Source organism: Crocodylus siamensis, chromosome 8 (genome assembly GCF_052110815.1).
Source record: "Crocodylus siamensis isolate JL-2025a chromosome 8, ASM5211081v1, whole genome shotgun sequence".
NCBI lineage: Eukaryota > Metazoa > Chordata > Crocodylia > Crocodylidae > Crocodylus > Crocodylus siamensis.
This window is the reverse complement of record NC_143402.1, coordinates 45,235,733-45,253,062: the sequence shown is the minus strand read 5'-3', so window position 1 is coordinate 45,253,062 and position 17,330 is coordinate 45,235,733. Positions and strand designations below refer to the sequence as shown.

Here is a 17,330-nt window from a genome sequence, read left to right as displayed (position 1 = left end):
GAAGGCAGCCTCCCATTGATAATATAAGATCAGGCGTTCAGGACCCAGACTTGGCACGGTAGGCAAGGGTGCTAGGGGAGGTCACGGCACCCCAAGGGACTGTCCTGCCACAGACCCCTAAGTTGGGTTTTGCTTTACTATGGTTTGGCCCTGCTCCAATCTCCGCTTCTGGCCCCTCTAACTTCTGTCTCATTTCTCCCTCTCCTGCTTCTGGCTCACTGCCACCTCCAACACCTGTCTTGAACTCCCCTCTGCCTCCAACCCCCCTGTTTCTTTGCCACTGTCTTATCCCCACTGCCTTTTCCTTTTCCCCTGAGCAACCAGGTTTCTGCCTCAGTTTCTTTCCTGGCTGTCTCCTCCCTGTCACCACTTATCTGCTCCCCCCCAATATCTCAGCTGTCTGCCTCAGTTTCCAGCCCCAGTCTACCTTAAGTAAACCTAAGCCTCAGTTCCTCAGCCAGTTTCTCTCTAGTCCATTGGCTCTAATCCCAGTTGTGGCAACTTTTACTCCCTACACTTTAACTCTCTCTCTCTCTCTCACCTGAACCTTCCCCTAAGTATCCCAGGTACCCCAAGCACACACATACACACTGTACCATCCCAGTTAGGAACTTACCTGTGTTTATGTGTAGCTGGGTTGTATGAACGTGAACTGGTGAGTGTGTGTGTGTGTATGGCATTGTGTGCATGATATATGAATTAGTGATCTGTGTCTAACTTTTGGGGTGTATAGTGTATGTGCCTGAATTGGTGATAGATATGCATGTGCTTAGGCTAGTTTGGATGTGTATGTGCCTGAGCTGGTAGTGTGTGTGTATGCACCTAATTGATTTGTGTTTGTATATGTGCAGTTGTGTCACACCCTCCTGTCTAACAGTACAATATTGAGATCCTGAGAGTTGGCCTGACCCCACAGGGCAACAAGTTCAAGCTTCCACTTCTTGTAAGCTTCCTTTTTGAGTTTAAGCTCATTGAAGAGTTCTTTGCTAAGCCAAGCTGGTGGCCTGCCACATTTGCTAGTCTTCCTCCACATCAGGACAGTTTGTTCCTGCACTCTCAGTAAGTTTTCTTTAAAATACAAGCAGCTCTCCTCAGACTGGCCTCCCAGGGGATCCTCCCCATCAGTCCATGAAGGAGTCAAAGTCTGCTTTTCTGAAGTCCAGGACCCATACTCTGCTGTTATCTTTTCTTCCTCTTGTCAGGATCCTGAACTTGATCATCTCATGGCTGCTGCCCAAATTGCCATCCACTTCTTCCCTGTCGGTGAACAGTACATCAAGAAGAGCATGGCAACACTTGTGCAACACTTGCAACATTTGCAACACTTGCGCTAAGAAGTTGTCCCCAGTACTCTCCAAAAACTTCCTAGATTGCCTGTGCGCTGCTGTATTGCTCTCCTGGCAGATGCCAGGGTGATTGAAATCCCCCCATGAGAGCCAGGGCCTGTGATCTTGAAACTTCCACTACTTTTCTGAAGAAGGCCTCTTCTACCTCATCCTCCTGGTCTGGTGGTTTATAGCAGACACTCATCATGTCATCACTGTCGTTGCTCTCCCCTTTGACCCTAACCCAGAGATTTCAACACTGGAGCTATGAGCAATCAAACAGCTCTTTTACTTTCAGTACAACTCCTCCTCCTCTTCTCCTCTTCCTGTCTTTGAACAGTTTGCACCCATCCATGACAGAGTTCCAGTCATGCAAGCTACCCCACCAAGTCTCTGTTATTCTGATCGCATCATAGTTCCTTGACTGCATGAGGACTTCCAATTCTTTCTGTTTCCCAGGAAAAAGTCAAATGATGTTAGGCACTGTCAGAGCTTCTCTTTTTCTGTGAAACCTTATGGGCCTTGAAAGCTGTGAAAGCTTTTGAGCGAAAGCTTATGGTCCTTGCTGGTCTGGGCATGTGTGTACATGTGCATGCACACACACACACACACACACACACACAATTTTAACTAGTGTGTGACTTGAACTACATTCATCCTAAACATCTCTAACAGAGGTCATTGCAATGTAACTATTGAAGAGAAGGTGCCAGAGGTTGCAGGTGACAGGTTTCTACACCATTTATAGAATGAAGTTGAGAAAAAATTGCTCTAGGAATTAACCTATGGTTCATTACATACACATTTTTATTCTTTATAAAGCACAGGCACAAAATACTTTTTGTGCCTGCTGATGGCCTAAAGTTAGATCCTTAAGACTTCTCCAAAATGTTTATTGGTGAAATGTTTTCTTTCATGAAGGGATTTTTATTTATTCAGCTCTTTGGTTTTATATTAGATCTCCAGTGAGGAAGGATGCTTTTATTCACTTATAGCTAGGATTTGGGATAGCCTTTCCTGAAGTTGAGGATTCGTTTTAGCACCTTCTAGAGAGAGCTTTCAGTTGCAAACTGAGATCTAGAACTGAATTTGGGCATGGGATTTTAGTGCATATCCAACTCTTACCTCAGACACACTTAAAATCTCATGAGAACAACTGGCCTTGATAGATACAGGTTCATGCTATGAGGATAACTGATTGTGAAGACAGCAGATCTAAGATGACTTCTTCCACCATTCTGGCTCATCTTCACTTGAGAAGGAAATGTCAGTGCTCTCAAACCTGGACCTAAACCAATATTCTCTCCCTAATGTAGCTCTGAACATGAGGTTGAGCCTTCTACAAAATCTGGATCCTTCATCTCTGTTGCACATCTACTTTTATCAGTCTAATTTCCACCAGCAAATAGGATGCCTGCAACTAACTTTCCCAGCACAGGATAAGGAGGGACAATTTGTTTGCTGTGTTGCAATAATCAGAATGGTAATATCTCTAGAGAGGTAGAATCCTTAATGGTATTAATAGCATCGTCCCATAAATAACACATGCCAAAAACAGGACATGGTAAGCTTTGTGTGCCAGTGCAACCAAGATACTAGGCTTGTATAGGGAGGAAACACCACACAGCAAAGCTACCAAAAAGAAAACATGCTAAAAAAAGCTAATAGTAATTTCTGGATTAATTTCCCCCCATTGGTTAGGGTGATAGGGAGATAAATGTTTGGAAACAAATGATCAGCTCTTTTGCCAGAGGGACCTTTGAACCTGCAGTGTACTTTCCTTGGGACCTGTAACTCAGGCATTAATAATGGATTACCAAAATCAACCATCTGCAAGAGAGCTGCTTCTATCCTCTTAGATAAATCTCATTTCTGTGAAGAGTAGCTATTGATTTTGATAGTGATTCCTTCCTTCCCAGTGGAAAGGCTAGACCCCATCATCTCTGTGTGTGTGTCAATGAGCTATTTTCCAGATCCATACGCATGCATGTTGTACAGAATGGCTATGTTACCCTATTCCAGCAGCAGAGGCAACCATTGTGTATAACAGAGACTGCTATTATACCACCTATGTTTATCCTGTAGGAATCAGACTAAGTGAGAATTGCCATGTCCATAAGGATACACACAGAGAATCTTGTCATCAGCTTTGCCATTTGGTATGGGTTCCCATGTGTTTGGATCAAGCGATAGATCAGGGCATAGCAAAAAGAGCATGTTCTGCTCTAGCCAGACCCATATCCCTCTATATTAAAGTTTGTATAGTCTTAGTCTTGTGGGTACTACTGAATATCAGCTCCAGCATTCCCCTACCTATGCTTATGTGCATGCAAATATTGTCATTGTATATATCCCTATCTATACTTTTGTTTCTATGAGAGCAGATGTCTGTACCCCAGATGTGCTTATGTTTGTTTATATATGCACACACCGGTATGTGCATTCATATATATCTGTGTGAGCCTCTCAGCATGTACTTTATTTTTATTCTTTCCAACTTTGTCTGTGTGTACCTTGCATACATGCTCCTGTGCATGAGTGTGTGTGTGTGTGTGTGTGTGTGCGCGTGCGCGTGCATGCACGCATACTTCCATGAACAGGTGTTTTACCTGGAGGCAAGTGTGCTTTGCATGTCCCTTTGCATCCATGCTTAAACTTGCCATTGCTGGTGGATTTAACAGGATGAAGGTGTAAGAGCCATCAGGAACTTTCTCTTGTCTAGGTGGTAAAGATTCTTTTAATCAAAGTTGTCATCAGGTTAAATGATACAGGTTGTGTTGCTTAGTGTCTACATCAGTGGTCCCCAGACTTTTTGAAGCAAAGGGCCTCTGTTGACCCTCCAAATGTCAAAATCAAATGGACCACCATCTTCCCTCATCATCAAACTACCAGTAAAGGCCTGAACAGATACATGCAATCAACAAGCTACATACCAGACCCTCTCTGACTACCAGTGGTCTGTGGGCAACAATCTGGGAGCCTTCGATCTACTAAACAAATATCCTGTTGACTTATCTCAGTGCAGGCACTGTCATGTTTGTGTTGGAAATTACTGTGAGCTGATGGAATGCAAGGCTCCCAGAAGTCTACCACATTTTTTAAGTGAAGATGATAGAATCATAGAAAATTAGGGTTGGAAGGGACGTCAGGAAGTCATCTAGTCCAACACCCTGCTCAAAGCAGGGCTGTCCCCAATGACATCAGTCCACCCAAAGCTTTGTTTGCCAGGTCTTAAAAAACCTCCATGGATGGAGATTTCATCACCTTTCCAGTGTTTTACTACCCTCCTAGTGAGAAAATTCATTCTAATATCTAACCTAAACTTCCCTTGCTGCCCCTTGAGACTATTGCTCCTTGTTCTGTCATTTGCCACCATTGAGAACAGTCTAGCTCCATCCTCTTTCAAAGACCCTGAATCCTAGCCCTGCCCTCTAGTGTATCTATTACTCCCCCCCAGCTTGGTGTCATCTTCAAACTTGCTGAGAGTGCACTCTATGCCATCTTCCAGGTTGTTGATGAAGTCATTGAACAAATATGGCCCCAGGACTGGCCCCTGGGGCACTCCACTTGATACTAGCTCGCAAATAGACATCAAGCCATTGATTACTACTCTGAGCCTGATGCTCCAGCCAGTTTTCTATCTACCTTACAGTCCATTCATCCAGCCCACACTTCCTTAGCTTGCCTGAGAGAATGTTGTGAGAGACTGTATCAAAAGCCTTGCTGAAATCAAGGTATACCACATCCACTGGCCTCCCCGCATTCACAGAGCCAGTCACCTCATTATAGAAGGCCATTAGGTTGGTCAGGCATAACTTGCCCTTGGTGAATCCATGCTGACTCTTCCTAATCACCTTCTTCTCCTCCAAGTGCTTACAAATGGATTATCTGAGGATATGTTCCACGTTTTTTTCCAGGGACTGAGTTGAGGCTGACTCGTCTGTAATTCTCTGGATCCTCCTATTTCCCCTTCTTAAATATGGGCACTGTGTTTGCCCTTTTCCAATCACCCGGGACCTCTCCTGATCTCCACGAGTTTCCAAAGATGATGGCCAGTGGCTCTGCAATCACCTCAGCTGACTCCCTCAGCATCCTCAGGTGCGTTGCATCTGGCCCCATGGATTTTATGAGTCCAGCTTTTCTAAATAGTCCCTAACCTGTTCTTACACTACTGTTGGCTGCTCACCTCTTCCCAAAACTGTTCTGCCAGGTGCAGTAGTATTGGAGCTGACCTTACCTGTGAAGACTGAGGCAAATAAGACATTGAGCACTTCAGCCTTTTCTGCATCCTCTATCACAAGAACACCTCCCCCATTCAGTAAGGGACCCACACTTTCCTTAATCCTCTTCTTGCTACTGACATACTTGTAGAAACCCTCCTTTACCCTTCACATCCCTTGTTAGCTGCAACTCCAATTGCACTTTGGCCTTCCTGACTTCACCCCTGCACACCCAAGCAATGCTGCTATACTTCTCCCTATTTGTCCAGATTTCCACTTCTTACAAGCTTCCTTTTTGTAACTTAGTTTACTGAAGAGGTCCCTGCTAAGCCAAGTTGGTCTTCTGCCATACTTGCTAATCTTCTTGCGCATCAGGATGGCTTGTTCCTGCAAGCTCAGTAAGGCTTCTTTAAAGCACAGCCAGATCTCCTGGACTCCTCTCCCCCTCAGTCTGGCTTTCCAAGAAATCCTGCCCATGAGTTTCCTGAGTGAGTCAAAGTCTGCTTTTCTGAAATCCAGGGTCCTTACTTTGCTGCTCTCCATCCTTCCTTTCCTCAGGATCCTGAACTCAATGAGCTTATGGTCACTGCTGCCCCAGTTGCCATCCACTACTACATTCCCCGCAAATTCTTTCCCTATTTGTGAGCAGTAGGTCAAAAAGAGCATGGCCCCTAGCTGGCCGCTCCAGCACTTGCACCAGGAAGTTGTCCCCAACACTCTCCAGATACTTTCTGGATTGCCTGTGCACTGCTGTATTGCTCTCCCAGCAGATATTACGGAGATTGAAGTCTCCCATGAGAACCAGTGCTTGTGATCAGGAAAGAGGTATCATCAGTGCAGATTGTGGAGGGAAGATATAGGGATGTCAGTTTCTGAGTGGTATAGAGACTAGATCAGATACATTTAATCTCACCTGTAGTGAGAAATGTCCCATTTTACAGCATACTGAACCCAGTACAGATCTTGGTATATAAGTGGCTTGATTTTCAGAAAGGCTCAGCATCCATCACCTTGAGTGAGATCAGTGTGAACTGCAAGTGCCATGAAAATCAGGTCCGATCTCTCATGGCTTGAGTAATTGTATTAAGTTCACCTCTTGTTCTCTACAGCACAAGGGCTAGCTCTGCTCCCAGGGGCCTGTTTTTCCATTTCCCTGCACCCTGAATGCAGGTTGTACAAAATGTTATCATGGTGATTTTCTGGGTTGTTGTGGTTTTTTTTAACCCACTGTGCAGAGGCATAAGTGGCTGTACAAGGGGAGAGTGGAGAATCAGATCCCCATGCACCTTATAGGTATCCAAGCTATAGGGATAACTTACTCCCTGACAGATCTGAAGAGAAAACAGAGGACCAATCTTAAGCTGAAGTACCATATAGTGAAGTGAAACAAAATCATTTTTATTTCAGGCATTTTAAGCACATTTTAGATAGAAGTCTTGGGAACAGAAACTGGATTCTCAGGGAGTTAGACGCCATTCACAAAAGGATGTAGATGACAATTCACTTAAACCCTGCAGCTCAGTGGCGCTCTCTTGGTGGGGAAATTACATGGATTCAAGTCACTGCTCCAAATCAGGCAGAGAGAGGCTTTGGCACTAGGACTCTTACCCTCCAGGTAAGTGCCCTAACTTGGCTCTGGGGCAGAAGTGGACCCCTGACTACTGCCATCTCTGTTTGTATGTGGTGCTAATGACTGCTTTTGACTCTAGTTTGATAAATCAGCATGCGTTATTGTCGAGTGAACTATTCTGACATTGCCAGTTTCCCTCCATTTTTGGATAAGCTGAAGATATTTACTGAACCTGGGTCAAGTTTTCAAATAGTTTTGGCCACCTCAAAATAACATTTTTGGGGGGTGAGTAAAGGATTTGATGCTCTATTTATTTCCAGCTTGAACAGGTATGTCCCCTTAACCTAGAGAAATGACTAGCCTAAATATGAGCCTGGACGCTTGTATTGCATTAGGTGTCCAAGACCTACACAAATGCTGTACATTTCCTGAGACAGTCCAGCCCTCTTAGGACATGGTTCATATATACCAGAGATTGCCTCTATTGGCAGGTTTATGGCAGCCCTGTTATGAAGTTGCCACAAGTTTACCACAAGTAGCAACTCCATGACCTTCAACTCTAGAATTTGCATAAAATCACCATTAGTCAACCGCTCTCCTCATCCTAACTGCCAATAACGGCTCATCCAAATGGAGTCACTATTGGATTTCAACCAGCTTGGCTGTTTAACATTTAACAGGGTAATTTGATGTGGAGCGAGCCTCTTAATATCTGGAATCATTGTTTAGAGCCAGGTGGCTAGATGGGAAATCCAATTGTTTTATACTAGTTTGCAAAACAGCATGGTAAGCCTATGAGCTCGTCAATAACTGACTTTAATTAAGTAAAAGTTATTTCATTAATATCATTTTAAATGGATGCTCAGCAAACTCTGCCTATGGGAATCACACAGTTAGAAAAGCTTAACAATATATATAGGTGCAATATAACTATATAGGTGCTCAGATGCCCCCATGATGAATGTGGCATAAATAAATACAGAGGTGGAGGAAAAGAGATAAAAGCAACTACAGGAGCAGCTCATTGGCTGTTTTGGAAGCAAGCATATGCATTAACTATTCATTAATCCTACCCAGAAGGATTTTTAAAGAGACAATCTGCTTAGACCCCTAAACATTCCCTGGTGTAAAGCAATTCCCATGCAGCATCCTGAATCTCTCTCTAATTTCTCTCAGTAAATCACACAGAAGTTAGAAGTGTGACAAAGCTACATACTCCAGGTCTAGAGCTGAATGTCTTGTGCAGTTCAGGAGTGTTTAGATTGAAGGGTTGATTTTGGTTTGTGAAAATGATAGGGTTTTTTTTTTTCCTTCAGGTTTTGAACTTTTTTAAAATTTGAAAAAAGTTAGACCTGGAGTGTTAACCTGATCCCATCACTGACACTGATGGGCAAACCCAATTTAATAGTGTCTTTTTTGGTTGAAACACATATTAATTAGAAATAAAAAAAATTCTCTTGGCCAATGTGAGGTACAGATACAATTTCTTTATCTGAAAGAAGAGAGTATAAGAGACTTGGACTGAGCAAGGAACTTTTTCCGCTGTTTACAGTATATATTCACTGAATAAGTACCATATATATGAATATTCCACATTCATATGGACATTTACTGAAGATCAACAAGTATTGCAGATATTGGAAACCTGGCAAATACACATTCATTAGTTGGAATCATCAGAAGCACCATATTATTTGTCTTGTTGAATTTTACTTCAGGATCAATATAGCTAAAAATAGATGCCTGATTATCTATAAAATTTCTGCCTGGGGAAGCGGACAATGGAAGACCAATGGGAGTTCTGTGGATGATTGTTTTTGTTGTTTGCTCTGGTTTTCATATCCCTTTGAAGGGTTTTTAGTAAGACCTGAGACCGAACTATATCTTTGATCTTTACTTGATGAATTTGGCATGAATAAAGCTGAAATCCAGATTCAAAAATGAATGGCTAACTAAGGAGTTAGAAGAATGGTAAAGAAAACTTCTCAGTGTACTGTATTACTGTGATTCCCGGGAAGCTATAACATAGATGATATTTTGTAAACATCTCTGCCACCTCAGTCTCTTGTAAAATGCTTCTGAAATTACAGTATCATTCCCTAGGAAAGGTGCAGACTGCACACAGGTCTATTAACTTTGTATGATCTCTACAGGGAGGTTAAATCAACTTCAGTGGGAACAGTGGATGTTCATCATCATGAGTAATCAGGGTTTAAATCAATAAAAAAGAAGTGTAATAATATTTATCATAGGATCAACTGGGGATGCATCCCATTTAAAAAAACAATTGGCTGGGATCTCTGGCCATGTCCAGATGTGCAGAGCAATGTACTTGCAATGGCACAAATAGCAGCACAAATTTGTGCCACTACTTTGTGCTGCAGAGCACACCCCTGCACATGTGCTTTGGTAAGGGACAAACTTCCCTTTCCCCACTACTCCCAGCTCCCGGCATGCTGGAGCAGCTGGGGAACGAATGAAATAGTAGACATGCTCTGGCCAACAGCCAGAGTGTCTCCCTGGAAGACCAAGCCTCTGTTCGTTCCAGTGCATGCTATTATAGTGTGAGCCATGCTGCTTATTTTCTTGGCAGGTTTTTTTGCAGGAAATCCTGGTACCAAATTTTGCTCACACACTGCAAATTTGCAGCATGGGGAACATTTTAACATTCCAGGCATGCAGTTTGTGGCACCACAAGAAGGTTTGCAGCCCCGCAAACCACACATGAATGCATGTCTGGATGCAGCCTCTGTGTCCTTGGGCTGAGACCTGGCTTATTCTGAGGAATTTGTTCACTGTGGGTGTGTAAGGGGAGGTCCTCACATGTGAGGTTCCTGTGTGATACCAATTGAAATAAAATGGTGGAGAAAATTCCCTATCCTCCTCCCCTTTAAGTGCACACATGCTGCTGCATCAGCTGGTAGCTGTAGCAAGGCTTTTTCACAGGTTTCTCATGAAAGCTAACTTGCTCGTTTGCAATGTTATGACATCATGAATATCAGACCCTGTGCTATAATACACTACTATAACAGCACCAGTCAATATGATGAGACTTTGTACCAATGCCAATCATGTGGCTAGGAAATACTGTGTTCTGCATTGACTTGAACTACTCAATCAGTGGCTACTTTAGTAAGAGTGTCTCGATCATTAGCTGGCAGTAAGTAGGTATAAAGAAGGTCTGTGGGTTGAGAAGGTGGTAGTAGATGGAAAAAGGACACTTCCAAAAGGTCATGTTAAAAAAAGGTGTCATGGGCTCAGAACAAGTCCCATTCTGGTTAATAGCCTTCTCTCTGAGATTGGGAGAACAAATAATAGCATGACTTTTGATCATGGGTCTTGTTGGCCTGTTTTAGGAAGCTTTCCCCATTAAATGTAGCCATGGCCACTCCCACATCAGATGCAGTTCTGTAACATGTGTAATTTCAGGGAGAAAACAAAGGGACCCAAAACTATTATGATGCAAAAATTAAAGTTCCTCCAAGTGTAGGATGTATTTGCTCTGTAGAACCGGGGAGTGCTGAAAGATGGTGCTGTGTGTATTCTACTGATGTTTGTCTGTTAGGCACTCACACAGCACCTTGTAAATAAAATACGAAAACTTTAGGTCTAATTTCTTTCTGTTCCAGCTGGTAAAGACTGAGTAATATTTTTACTGCTGTTTTAAATAGGGTGTTTTAGCTGTATCTCCTTTAGTATTGGCTGTATTGCCTTTAGTATCAGCTGTGTCAATCTAGGTAGGAAAGGTTTCTGATTATTACATTGTGCACGTAACTTGACATGTTGCACACTTTTCATATGCTCTTTTATCAGCTCACACCATTTCTTTGAAGGTTCTGTGCATATTTCTACACCACAATATCTCTAAACAACTCCTTGTTTCCTCCTTCCCCAGTCACTTACAAACATTGACATCAGAGTACTATTTAGCAAAGTTGCCACAAAGCTTTGTATTTTCATTCAGGATCTCTTAAACCTAAAACTCAATTAGGAAATCAAGCTACTGCTAAAACCAAAATCCTATTTTAGAGTCCTGAGCAACTGGGGTCACAAATTCTGCATCTCTTTTCTTTACCCACTATGGGCACATCTACATATGATGCTACAGCAACATAGCATCCACAGGTATCTACATGTGACCAACAGCTACTTCGTCGTAGCAGTGTGATTCCTCATTATAGCGTGCTGATATGGCAAAGTAGCTGCTAAACATAACTGTTTGCCACACATACGGCACAGTATGGACAGTTACTGCACCATGCTTCCAAAAGGAAGTACTAAAGCATGGCACAGTAACAACGTCGCCATAGGGCAACATGTAGATGTGTAGTAAGCACAAAATGGTACACGGTTGGTTTACACACAAACTTATACCAAAAGAAGTGAATGGATTTAATTAATTCTTTTTATTATTTCAATGTGGTAAATCAACCCAGGACACATTTATTCCAAAAGAAGAATGTCTAAGTACTGGCAGTGCAAAAATATATGGCCTTCCATTAATGCTGACCTCGTGAAGGAACACCTTGAGAGGCTGGATACCTTCAAGTCAGCTGGCCCTGCCAATCTACACCCCAGGGTACTCAAGGAGCTGGCAAGCATCATAGCCCAGCCCCTGACATGGATCCTCAAGAACTCCTGGTGCTCTAGTGAAGTGCCCAAAGAAGGCCCAAAGAAGGCCAATGTGGTACCAATCTTCAAGAAGGGGAGGAAAGTGGATTTGGCAAACTACAGGACCATCAGCTTGACTTCTATCCTGGGGAAGGTCTTAGAAAAGTTTATTAAAGAGGCCATCCTTAATGGACGGGGAGATGCCAACATCCTGAGGGATAGCCAGCATGGGTTTGTTGTGGGTAGGTCTTGCTTGACCAATCTCATTACCTTCTACGACCAGGTGACCTGTGACCCGGATAAGGGAGAAGAGACTGATGTCATATATCTTAACTTCAAAAAAGCCTTCGATCTGGTATCCCATGATCACCTCTTGGCAAAACTAGCCAATTGTGGCCTGGGGTCTACCACGATCCGCTGACTGGGAAATTGGCTCTGTGGTTGGACCCAGAGGGTAGTAATAGATGGAAGTCACTCATCATGGTGTCCTGTGACCAGTGGGGTCCCCCAAGGCTCTTTCCTGGGACCCATACTGTTCAACATCTTCATTAATGCTGTGGACATTGGAGTCAGGAGTGGACTGGCCAAGTTCGCCAAGGACACCAAACTTTGGGGCAAAGTATCCACACCAGAAGACAGGAGGGCGATCCAGGCTGACCTGGACAGGCTCAGCAAATGGGCAGACGAGAACCTCATGGTGTTTAACACCGAAAAATGCAAGGTTTTCCACCTTGGGAGGAAAAACCTGCAGCATCCTTATAGGCTCAGCAGTGCTACTCTGGCTAGCACTATGGAAGAACGAGACTTGGGGGTCATCATTGGCCACATGATGAACATGAGACTGAAATGCATTGCTGCAGCTAATAAAGTGAGCAAAACACTGGCTTGCATCCATAGGTGCTTCTCAAGCAAATCCAGGGACGTCATTCTCCCCTTGTACTCGGCCTTGGTGAGGCCACAGCTGGAGTACCGCGTCCTGTTTTGGGCTCCACAATTCAAAACTGATGTGGAGAAGCTTGAGAGAGTGCAGGGAAGAGCCATGTGCATGATCAGAGGTCGGGAAAACAGATCTTACGACGACAGGCTGAGAGCCATGGGGCTCTTTAGCCTGGAAAAGTGCAGGCTCAGGGGTGATCTGATGGCCACCTATAAGTTTATCAGGGGTGACCACCAGGATCTGGGGGAACGTCTGTTCACCAGAGCGCCCCAAAGGATGATGAGGTCGAACGGTTATAAACTGCTGCAAGACCATTTCAGGCTGGACATAAGGAAGAATTTCTTTACTGTCTGAGCCCCCAAGGTCTGGAACAGCCTGCCATTGGGGGTGGTTCAAGCACCTACACTGAACACCTTCAAGAGTAAATTGGATCCTATGACTCCAGCTGACTTCCTGCCCTGTGGGCAGGGGGCTGGACTTGATGATCTGCCAAGGTCCCTTCCAGCCGTAATGTCTAGGAAATCTATGAATTTCAACCAAGTTTCTTGCAAATATGTAAGGAGACCACAACTTCAGTCATTTTATTGAGTAAAGATTAATTTGATTAAACTTCTCAATGTCTTCAAAGCTAGATACCTTTCTGAAAGAAATTGTTTTTAGACAAAGTACTGAGCTCAATTCAGGAGTAACTACATGCTGTTATACAGCTTGAGTTATGAAGAAGGACAGATCAGATGTTCTAATGGTTCCTTCTGGCACTATAATCTATGGGTGCATGCAACATGCCACAAGATTTACTTTAACGTGCCAAAAAGACTTTTAAAGTGGTGGGAAATCCTGCTTGTGCAAAAAGAATCACACTTGTAGCACATGAAAAGGCAAAACTGCTGGGATGTAGTTTAGTTTGCATTGCTGCCAATTATTTTGTTGCATCTTTGGACTCATTGCATGGAAACACAAAGGCAGGCAAAGATTTCTTTTTCCACCAGATGGCACTGTGCTATTCCTGTAGTTCAGCCTTTTGTCCACTAGGTGCTGTTTTGGATTGCTGCTGTTACTTATTTTATTTTTTTGGCCCCTGCTCATCCCTCCCTCCCCTTGCTTCCTGAGTGCAGGCAGGGCACGGTGTAGGGGGCATCTCATCCCTATGTCCTGTATTGGAATAGTAGTTAGTAGTTATACAGAAAGGAAAAAATGGAGAAGCAACGCAATACATTTCCAGTGCAGACTGTGGTGTACTACCCCCCTGGTAGTGGTCATGCCCATACCACCACCACCACCAGTCCTGTATGTCCTCCCCTCCTCCTGGCACCCAGCACAGTATTTTAAACTGCAGAGCACAGTGGTGGCAGCACCAAAATGGTAAGTTTGCAACTGAGGGAGTGTGGCACCTCTTCTCAACACTAATATTTTGAGGGTACCTTTCCTATTTCTTATAATTGTCATTGCCATTCCAGAAACACGATGAATAGTGCAGGCAGACGCAGCAGGCAAGATCCGCCCCCCAGGATATGCAGTATGTTGGGTGATATTTATGTAATGTCAGAAATATTCTGCTTACTTCCTAGACTCTATATGTTGCTCTCCCCTTATGAATTTGTACGCCACCACAAGGTCCCCTCTCAGCCTTCTCTTGGAGAGGCTGAAAAGGTTAAGGTCCCTTACCCTTTCCTCAAAAGGCCTTCCCTGCAGGCCTCTAATCAGGCAAGTGGCCCTTCTTTGTACCCTCTCCAGGTTGTCCGCATCCCGCTTGAACTGTGGCATCCAGAACTGGACACAGTACTCCAGCTGCGGCCTGACCAGTGCCACATAGAGGGGAAGAATCACTTCCCTGGACCTGTTTGTGAAGTACCTACGAATGCACGACAAGGTGCAATTGGCTCTGCCAACTGCTTCATCACATTGGCAACTCATGTTCATCCTGGAGTCAACAGTGACTCCAAGATCTTTTTATGCCTCAGTGGAACTGACAAGGTCGCCCCCCAGCCTGTAGGTGTGATGGCAGTTCTCACTCCCTAGATGCAGCAGCTTGCACATGTCCTTATTGAATTGCATCCTGTTGCTCTCTGCCTACTTCCCCAGCCTGTCTAAGTCAGCCTGGATCTGGTTCCTCCTCTTCAGGGTGTTACCTGCACCCTATAATTTTGTGTTGCCCACGAATTTGGACAGGGTGCGTCCCACCCCCTCATCCAGATCACTGATGAAGATGTTGAACAGCATCGGCCCCAGAACTGAGCCCTGAGGGACTCCACTGCACACATCTTTCCAGGCTGACACCGACCCATCCACTACCACCCTCTAAGTGCAACCCTTGGTCCAGTTTGCTACCCAGTGTACCGTGTAATCATCCAAGGCAAATCCCCTCGGTTTATGTATAAAGATAGCATGGGATACCTTGTCAAAGGCCTTCTTGAAGTCATAGATTCATAGATTCATAGATGCTAGGGTCGGAAGGGACCTCAATAGATCATCGAGTCCGACCCCCTGCATAAGCAGGAAAGAGTGCTGGGCCTACATTACCCCAGCTAGATACACATCTAGCCTTCGCTTGAAGATCCCCAGGGTAGGGGAGAGCACCACCTCCCTTGGGAGCCCGTTCCAGACCTTGGCCACTCGAACTGTGAAGAAGTTCCTCCTAATATCCAGTCTAAATCTGCTCTCTTCTAGCTTGTGGCCATTATTTCTTGTAACCCCCGGGGGGGCCTTGGTGAATAAATACTCACCAATTCCCTTCTGTGCCCCCCTGATGAACTTATAGGCAGCCACCAGGTCGCCTCTCAACCTTCTCTTGCGGAGGCTGAAAAGGTCCAGATAGATAACATCCACCTTGACTCCGGCATCTAAACAATTGGTGATTTGAATATGTCCAGTCCCTCCAAGTGTCTTTTTACCGTGTTGGCAGTGACCACTGGTCGGCTGATGTTCCCTTTGTTGGTGTCTGTGATGTATGTTGAGAGTTTGTCTAGATTCCCATTTAAGAAGACAGAGGCAAAAACCTCATTGAAGAGCTCTGCCTTGTCCCTGCTATCCATCACTAAGCCCCCCTGCCCATCCTGTTTGGGTCCTATGTTACCCCGCACCATCTTTTTGCTCCCAACATACCTAAAGAAGGACTTTTTATTGCCCTTAATCCTTGATGCTAGCCTGAGTTGTAGAGTTGCCTTGGCCTTCCTGACTGACTCCCTGCAGGTGCAGGCCAAAGAAGTATACTCCTCTTTGCTAGTTATCCCCTGCTTCCATTTCCTGTATGCCTCTTTTTTTTTGCCCTTAAGGTATCTTGGATGCCCCTGGTTAGCTAAAGGGGCTTCCTGGACCCTTTGCCCCCTTTCCTCTGCCATGGGATTGACTCACTCTGAGCCCAGAGAATGGTTTGCTTGAGGAATGGCCACCCATCCTGGACCCTCAACGCATCCAAGTTCTTAGTTTCTAGTACCCTGCTAACCAATCCCCTGAGTCTATTGAAGTCAGGTTTTTTAAAGCTCAGCACCCATGCCCTGCTGGGTATAATGCCTGCCCTTCGCTGGATAGTGAATTTAATCATTTGGTGATCACTGTCCCCTAAGTTGCCTTGAATCTGGAGATCCCCCACCAGGTCCTCCCCTGTGGCCAACACCAAGTAGAACAAGGCGTTGCCCCTGGTGGGAGACCTTACCACCTGTGTTAGGTTAAGAACCTGCGAGAGTGGTTAGATCTAGCTGACTGCTCCTCCCAGCATATGTCTGGGTAGTTAAGGTCCCCCATGACTGCCATATCTCTAGACCTCACAACCTCTTGGAGCTGCTTGGAAAATTCCTGGTCTAGTTTATTGTCCTGGTGCAGTGACCTGTAGTAGACCCCCACCACCAGATCCCTTTCACCCCAAGCCCCTCAGATCCTAACCCACAGAGTCTCTGCTTGACCACCCTCTGACCCTAATTTGATTAGGGAAGATGTGTACTGTTCTTTGACATAGAGAGAAACTCCCCCACCTTTTTTTTCCTACTCTGCCTCTCCTATACAACCTATAGCCTTCTATTCCCACCTCCCAGTCGTGAGAAGAGTCCCACCAGATTTCAGTTGGTCCCACTAGGTCAAAGTTGTTGCTCGCTAGCAAGAGCTCTAGATCTTCCTGCTTGTTTCCCATGCTTCTGGCATTTGCGTTTATACATCTAATTCCCCTGGTGGCTGTTCCTGGTCCTTTCTTAAACTGCTGTCTAATAGGATCTTTGCTACATACCTGGGCTGATCTTGTGGGTGTCTCTTTGTTCAGTGTTCTGTGGCTCCCTCTGTACTTGCCCTTCCCGTCCTCCAACAAACCTAGTTTAAAGCCTGCCGGAGGAGATCAGCCAACCTGAAAGAGAATACATGCTTACCTTTGTGGGAGAGGTGAAACCCATCCCATCCATGGGAGGTCCAATGCTTGTGCAATGCTTGTGTTACCCCCGATCCCAACACACAGGGATCCTGGCAAGCCAGACTTCTGAGGGGGCAGCACCTTTTGGTAGCTTTACGAGAAAGACTGCTCCGCCCCAGACGCACAGAGCACCCCATCCCAAACCCCACGAGAAAAAGCACCAATACTGCACCAGGGGAGAGCTGGAGAGAAGGCTTAACATTTAACAGAAGGCATTTAGCAACTTCTCAGGCTGTCGTGAGCCTCTGCTTGGGTTCTGTTTTTTGCATCACCT

General features: G+C 44.8%; 1 long non-coding RNA gene across 1 annotated transcript in view; it reads right to left on the bottom strand.

Annotated features, from left to right (window-relative positions):
• The window catches only part of LOC149858395 (uncharacterized), a 34,058-nt gene extending 17,062 nt beyond the window's left edge, over positions 1–16,996 (bottom strand). The window contains exon 1 of the long non-coding RNA XR_016443735.1: positions 16,880–16,996. This is a non-coding gene — a long non-coding RNA (uncharacterized LOC149858395). The remainder of the gene's footprint in view (positions 1–16,879) is intronic.
• Positions 16,997–17,330: the final 334 nt, after the last annotated feature.